The sequence below is a fragment of the Bos javanicus genome, chromosome 24 (genome assembly GCF_032452875.1).
Source record: "Bos javanicus breed banteng chromosome 24, ARS-OSU_banteng_1.0, whole genome shotgun sequence".
Taxonomy (NCBI): domain Eukaryota; kingdom Metazoa; phylum Chordata; class Mammalia; order Artiodactyla; family Bovidae; genus Bos; species Bos javanicus.
In genome coordinates this window covers 24,252,501-24,261,006 of record NC_083891.1, presented here as the reverse complement: position 1 = coordinate 24,261,006, position 8,506 = coordinate 24,252,501, and positions in this window count along the sequence as shown.

The following is an 8,506-nucleotide window of genomic DNA, read 5'->3' as shown; positions in this document are numbered from 1 at the left end:
AATGTAAAAGTTTTGCTGTTCAGTAAAGTGACAAAAATATATGACTAGGGTTATACAAAACCACATAGGATCTACAAAAAATCTAAATAATAAATGAGTTTTGAAAGATTTCAGGATAAAAGGTTTATGTGCAAATGTATTTGTATATACTAACAATTGATCCTCGCAAATTGAAATTTAAAATACCTCATGTACTATAGTATACTGTGAAAAATATAAAATACTTAAGAATAAATCTGACAATATACACGAAAGACTTGTGCACTAAAAAATACAAAATTTTGCTGTGAGGAATTAAGGATGATATGCAGATGTACTGTTTTCATGGGTTGAAAGACAATATTATTTGGATATGAGTCCTAAAACTGATCTATAGATTCAATTCAATTCCAATCAAAATCTCAACAAGTTTTTTCTCTTCTTTTTTTGAGGAGTAAAAATTGACAAATTGATTTTACTACTTACATGAGAAAAAGAACAAGTCTGGCCCAACACTTTTGAGTTTAAGATTTAATTAAGCAATTAAGACAGTGTGGTATTCTCATCAAAACAGACAATAAGCAATGAAACAGAGAATCTACGGACAACTGATTTTTGACAAAGGTATAATTAAGGGCAATTCAGTGGAGCAAACACATTCTTATCAATAAGTGATACTGGAAAAATTAGATATCCATATATGAGAAAACAAACTTTGACCATATCTCAAAAATAAGTCAAATGGATGATGAAACCAACTACAAAACTTAAAAGAGTAAAACTTCTGGAAGAACACAGGAGAAAAATTTTGTAACCTTGGCTTAGGTGAAGACTTCATAGACATGACCCAGAAAAAGGAGGACCCATAAAAGGACAAACTGATAATTTACATTTCATGAAAATTAAAAACACCCCTCCCCCACCAAAAAACACTGTTAAGTGAATGAAATGTCACAGGCTGTCAGTTGTCATAGGCTGGAAAAAATATTTTTAAAGCTTCTGTTTGTTATAGAATTGTATATAGGCTAGCAAAAGAACTCTATAAAGCAACAATGAGAAAACAAACACCCCAATTAAAAATGGGCAAAAATTTAAACTCGAAGTTCACCAGGATATGTGGATGGCAAATAAGCATATCGAAAGAGGTTCAACATTAGACTTCAGGGAACTACAAGTTACAAACACTGCAGGGTGCCTTAATACAACTATTAACATGGCCAAAAGTTCAAAGACTGACCACACAATGTAGGATATAGAGGAACTAGAACTTTCATACACTGCAGATGGGCATATAAAATGGTGCACCCACTCAGCACAACAGTTTGATTGAGTCCTTAAAAAGTTAAATGCATACCTATCATATGATCCAGCCATCCCACTTGCTTTGTACATGAATATTCATTTGTAGCAGTCTTATTTGTAATAGTCCAAACTGGAAACAACCCAAATGCTCATGAATAGATGAACACATTTTTATATATTTATACAGGGGAATTCTGCAGTAAAAAAAATAATGAACTCTTAATATACACAAAAAAACCTGGATGGATCTCAAAGTAATGCTGACTGCAAAGCTAGACAAGAAAAGAGTAAATGCTGTTTGATTTATTCTACTTAAAATTCAAAGAAATGCAAACTGATTTATGGTGACAAAACAGATGAGTGGGTTTCTAGGGGCAGGGTAGGGGCAGGGGGTGGGGAGGGACTACTGAGTTTACCTAGAGACTGAGGAAATTCTGGGGTGATGGGTATATTCATTAGGTTGATTGTGATGGTGGTTTCATGGGGTATGTGCTGTGGTCAGTCATGTCCAGTTCCTTGCGACCCCATGGACTGTAGCCCACCAAAGCTCCTCTGTCCATGGGATTTCCCAGTCAAGAATACTGGAGTGGGTTGCCATTGCCTACTCCAGGGGATCTTCCTGACCCAGGGATTGAATCTATGTTTCTTGTGTCTCCTGCACTGGCCTTGCAACGGCCTCTTTACCACTGTGCCACCTGGGAAGCCAGTTGATGGATACATATGTTATGCCCAAAAATTTTCCTGTGCACTTTAAATATGTGCTCTTCAGGTTGACTATATGTCATTAAAAGGAGACGTGGGGGAAAGGAGGATGATGTAGTTCTGCTGCTGCTGCTGGTAAGTCGCTTCAGTCATGTCTGACTCTGTGTGACCCCATGGTTATGGGGGATGTGCAGGAGCTCGTGAGGCAGATATCATGGGGTGGGGTCTTCTCTACAGTTGTTGTTCATCACTCAGTTGTGTCCGACCCTTTGTGACCCCATGGATTGCAGCTTCCCTGTCCTTCATCATCTCCTGGAGTTTGCTCCAACACATGTCTACTGAGTTGGTGATGCCATCTAATTATATCATTCTCTGTCACCCTTCTCCTTCTGCCCTCCGTCTTTCTCAGCATCAGGGTCTTTTTCAGTGAGTCAGCTCTTCGTATCAGGTGGCCAAAGTACTAGAGTTTCAGCTTTAGCATCAGTCCTTCCAATGAATAGTCAGGGTTGATTTCCTTCTAGTTTGATTGGTTTGATCTCCTTGCTGTCCAAGGGACTCTCAAGAGTCTTATCCAGCATCACAGTTTGAAAGCATCAGTTCTTTGGTGCTCAATCTTCTTTATGGTTCACCGCTCACATTTGTACATGACTACTGGAAGAACCACAGCTTTGACTATATGGACCTTTGTCTGCAAAGTGATGTCTCTGCTTTTTAATATGCTGTCTAGGTTTGTCATAGCTTTCTTTCCAAGGAGCAAGAAATTTCTCTTTTGATCCATCTCTACAGCTTTGGACCTTATGTGAGTAATTTATTCAAAGTCTCAGTTTTTAAAATCTCTGAGGTAAAATAACACTTGGAAGAAATTGTAAAGTTCAGTTCAGTTCAGTCTCTCAGTCATGTCCAACTCTTTGCGACCCCATGGACTGCAGCATACCAGGCCTCCCAGTCCATCGCCAACTCCTGGAGTTTACTCAAACTCATGTCCATTGAGTCGGTGATGCCATCCAGCCATCTCATCTTCTGTTGTCCCCTTCTCCTCCTGCCTTCAATCTTTCCCAGCATCAGTGTCTTTTCTAAGGAGTCAGTCCTTCGCATCAGGTGGCTAAAGTATTGGAGTTTCAGCTTCAGCATCAGTCCTTCCAATGAATATTCAGGACAGATTTCCTTTAGGATGGAGTGGTTGGATCTCCTTGCAGTCCAAGGGACTCTCAAGAGTCTTCTCCAACACCGCACTTTAAAAGCATCAATTTATCAATTGTAAGGTTAGAAACTGTATGCATTTAAAAAAACATAGCACCTGGTACCTAGTACCTATGTAATCATGTTAGTTTATTTTTATTGCTATTTTCCCCAGGGTTCAAATTATTACCTGAGATTAGATTTCAACACTTAGGGAAGGAAGGGTCATGGAAGTTCTCAGATAGGGATGCTATTCAAATCAAAAAAGAAAAAAATATATAGGTTTGATCCTTACTGAGTGTGCAGCTCTGTTGCTGGCTTTTGGCAGATTCGCTGAAGATTTCAGCACATCTAAGAAGTCCATGAGTTGGAGAAGACCAAACCGACACACTTAAATCTACTAGACAATGGTATCATATAGTCGATTACTGGTATGTGCTGCATAGGCAAGAGATGTCATAGGACCCTGATGTTACTAGCATCCTGTTGTCTTTCCAAGTCTCTGTACAGAATGATATAAGCAATTCAATGCAATGTACAAAGTACTAAGTGGTCCCCTAGTGGTCAGAAAGAGTTAATACTACATCTACCATGAGGGGAACAAGTTAAGAACATTATTTATTTTCTCTTGCTTCCCAGAGTATCTTCATTTGAGCTGATAAGAGTTTCTGATTCTAAAGCAATTCATTATTCAACTATAGGCAACTGGAAGTATTTCCTCCAATATTATTAATCACATTGAGCTTCCTGTTCCCCAATATATTCCTGAACTCACATTTCTCATGGCTTATGAATTTGTACAGATTGTGCATTTATTTGTCAGACTTCCCATATTAAGATATAAACCTTTTTGAAGGAAGTAACTGAGTTACTGCTATCAGGGGGTAACGTGCATTCCAGCATTCCCAGGACAGTCCTGGATTATGCTTGTTGGGCCAGTGTAATTTTAAATATTACCCTCTTTTGTGATCAGAATTGCTCCAGTCTCAGTAATAAATTGTATGGTTCCTCAAGTGCCATTTTTTGCTCCTTTCTGCTCTTTTCTTCCCTGCTGAACATTCCAGAAATACCAGTATAACTCTTGACCAGACATGAGGCCAGTTTGGATGTGATCTCTCACTCCAGCCAAATCATCAGCACTTATTTGGCTGATTTGGCTGGTTAGGAAGAGGTTCTCTTTTCTCTTAAATACTCCCCATGTACCCAACTTGCAGTCTCAGAGATGAGGGCCACTGTTGACTGTTGGTGATGAGTCTGCTCCTAAGCTCCCTTGTTTGCTTTTCCTCAAAAGCTCTCGGTTTCTGAAAGTCACAAGTTGGTCTAATGCTATGACATGTTGGGTAGGGCATGCAGAGCCTGGGTGAAACAGAAAACACCTATGCGTTTTCTGAAATATAGTCTATGAAATACACTATTCTGCATGCTGTGATAGTAAAATGAATGTGTTAAAGGTGAAAGATGGGGATCTAGATGCCAACATTGAACCAGAACAAGAGAAAATTGTGAACATTTTTGAGATACAGCACAAGGCTTATCCACAACGGCCCAAATGCCACCTTTTATCATAGTCAAAACAAAATGGACACCTGTGAAACTCAAGGGACACTTTTCAAACTCAAATTCATGCTTGATATGTTAGAACTAAATTGGTACATTTACAGACTAGTTGTGTGAATGCAACAGGATTGAACTGTTTTGGAATCCAGCAATGGACTTGTGAATGCCTTGTTAAAATGAAGTACACATGTCTTACTCAGAACAGATTTCTTAGGAAGCATGCCTATCTCCTTACATGATTTGTTTCAAATGATTTAATAAATTCAGCAGCTAAAATAATATCTTAATGGGTGATTCAATTCCAAATGCCAAAATAAAGTTATTACAAATAAAGAGGCATATACAATTATGCTCATAGTCAGAAACTGCTTTGTGTTTTTGATGAAAAATCAGAAATAAAGTATTACTTACTCTAAATGGCTTAAACAATGCATTTCCCTTTTTATTTGTTCTCTTTTCCTTCTCATTATCTCTGACCTGTTTCTCCCTCTTTCATGCTGTTACTCACATTTTAACCACATACGTTTTACATGTGAATGAGATTTTGAGTTTATGACTATAGGAGATAAATGTACATACATCTACTATAAATGCTATTGCACTGTTTTCTTTACACCTTGTGATCTTATGCACATGCTCAGTAGCTTCAGTCATGTCCAACTCTGTGCGACCTTATGGACTGTAGCCCACCAGTCTCCTCTGTCCATGGGATTCTCTAGGCAAGAATAATGGAGTGGGTTGCCATTCCCTTCCCCGGGGGATCTTCCCAACCCAGGGATTGAACCCATGGCGTCTTCATCTTCATCATTGCAGGCAGATTCTCTACCGTTGAGCCACCCGGGAAACCCTGTGATCTTATATTTATGAAGAATAAATCTTAAAAATAAGGATGTGCCAGATAGATTATATAATAATAAAATGCATTAAAGGTTATCATCGGAAAAATAAGATTTGGGGGATTTCAGCACCAAGCAGTTATAAAATACCAATGGAATACTTCTGGATGCATTTCATAATACTGAGTACAAACAATTATATTTACTAAACCAAAAAGAGGGCTTCACAGATGGTGCTAGTGGTAAAGAACCCACCTGCCAATGCAGGAGACATAAGAGACACAGGTTCAATTCATGGATCAGAAAGATTCCCTGGAGGAGAACATGGCAACACACTGCAATATTCTTGCCTGGAGAATCCCACGGCCAGAGGAGCCTAGCAGGCCACAGTCCATAGGGTCACACAGAGTCAGACACGACTAAAGCTACTTAACACGTTCGCACACAAACCAAAAAGGTGGTCTGCAAGAGCCTGGATGGGAACCATTCTGAGTTTTGTTATTGATCACAGAGAGGTAAAAGTCAAGGATCTTCAGTGTGACTGTGAGCCATCAATTCTGCTAAAGGATTTCAAGGAGAAATTCAGGTTATTATTTCATTTTTGCCATTCAGACTTTGACCTAGGATGTATATTCGTTCTTTCGTGTAATAAATGCTTAAACTCTTCCTCTTTTGCCACCAATAGCATATGCTTAACACTGGGTAGACAGTGTTGAACATGAAATGTGCTTAGTCGCTCAGTCATGTCCAACTCTTTCCAACCCCATGGACTGTAGCCCACCAGGTTCCTCTGTCTATGGGATTCTCTAGGCAAGAATACTGGAGTGGGAGTGGGTAGCCATTCCCTTCTTCAGGGGATTTTCCTGACTCAGGTATCGAACCTGCGTCTCCTGCATTGGCAGACAGGTTCCTTACCACTGAGCCACCAGGGAAGCCCTGAATATGAAATAATTATAGCCAAATAGTCAATGAAATAAAATGATTTATCTTAATCCAGTCATGTCCAGGATTATGAACTTGGAATGCCTGAGCTATTGCAATGGTTGCCTCTGTATTGGTTACTAGAAATCTCAGAACCTTATTTACAAACATATAAGGCTTCTGGATGTATTTTGTGCTGACTTTACTCTTTGGTTCATTTGATTCCTCGTTATGCTTTCCTTCTGCCTAATATTTAACCTAATTTTGTTTTCTTTAGCATATTAATCTTTGTAAGACATGTGTAGAAAAATAATCATATCTAAAAATTTCCCCCAAAGTACACATGTTCTATAAATGTTTCATAACACTTGGGCTTCTCAGGTGGCACTAGTAGTAAAGAACCTGCCTACCAATGCAGGAGACATAAAAGATGCGGGTTCGATCCCTGGTTGGGAAGCTTCCCTGGAGAAGGAAATGGAAACCCACTCCAGTATTCTTAGCTGGAGAATAATCTATAGGGGCTTGGCAGGCTATAGTCCATAGGGTTGCAAAGAGTTGGACATGACCGAAGTGACTTAGCACACATGCTTAACGCTTACCTTAGTCATCTCAAATTTAATTCCTTCAGAGTGGACACGAAACATTAAGTATTATCTAATAGTTTGCTAAAGCGGAAACTCCAATACTTTGGCCACCTCATGCAAAGAGTTGACTCATTGGAAAAGACTCTGATGCTGGGAGGGATTGGGGGCAGGAGGAGAAGGGGACGACAGAGGATGAGATGGCTGGATGGCATCACCGACTCGATGGACATGAGTTTGGGTGAACTCTGGAAGTTGGTGATGGACAAGGCCTGGCGTGCTGCAATTCATGGGGTCGCAGAGTCAGGCACGACTGAGCGACTGAACTGAACTGAATAGTGTAACATAGAATCAATGATTTATATAGTGGTTACTTATTTTCCCCTTTGTGCAAGTTATTGTCTTTCTGCCAAAATGTCAGAATGTTTTACATAATCTACATTATCACTGTAGTGTAAGCAGAGCAAGAAGACAGAACCTTCTCTAAAGTTTTGTCTGATGCTCACTTGTGCTGAAGCAAATCAGGAGCTGAAATACTTTCAGCTGTGGAAATACAATTAAAGGCGAGCCTGCTTATTGTAGGCAGAGAGACTCCTCTGCAATTAGTTAAGAAAACCAACACATTTAAAGAATTCATTCTGGTCTGTGGTGGATAAGTATAGAATAACAATGGGAAACAGAAGACAGTAAGTGAATGCCTAAGAATGTGAGTGCTGGGACTTCCTTGGCGGTCCAGTGGCTAAGACTCAGTGTTTCCACTGCAGGGGGCATGGGTTCCATGCCTGGTCAGGGAATTACACTCCAACAAAAATTAATTAAAAAATAAAAAGGGAAAACCTAGCCACTTTAGAAGGTTACAAAATTGTCTAATATGGTTGAAATAAATTTACAGAAGAGAAATATAGTCTACCGAATCACCTGTATTGAATCTTCTTTTACACAGTAACCATATAAATGAGATTCCAAAAACAATTCCACATCCCACATGCCACGTGGCACAGCCAAATAAAGACATATTAAAAATTAAAGTAAATGCTAGCAACTAAAAAAGGAGTTAAAAAAGAAAAAAATAAAAGAATGTGGAAACTCAAGAAGAAGAGCCTCCCCGCCTGGGGACAGTAGGCAGACAGAGGGGACTTCCTCCCTTGGCATGGAAAAATCGGAGCTCAAAATCCACCCTCTTCACTTCTCACTTGTTTCATGATGTCATTCAGTCACTAACTAACTCTTTCTATTGCAATTATTATTAAATCATGGTCCCCAGGAAACATTTGCTATTCAAGATTCTCCAGTTCAGAGCAGAGAGTCAACTTCCTTGGAGAATGATGCTTTCTGCTAGCTACAGTTAATGTTTGCTTTTCAGCTTCCTCTGTAATTTTACTTGGAAACTCCAAAAATGAAAAACAATTCTTACTTTGTAAAGAAGATTCAATACAGGTGATTCAGTAG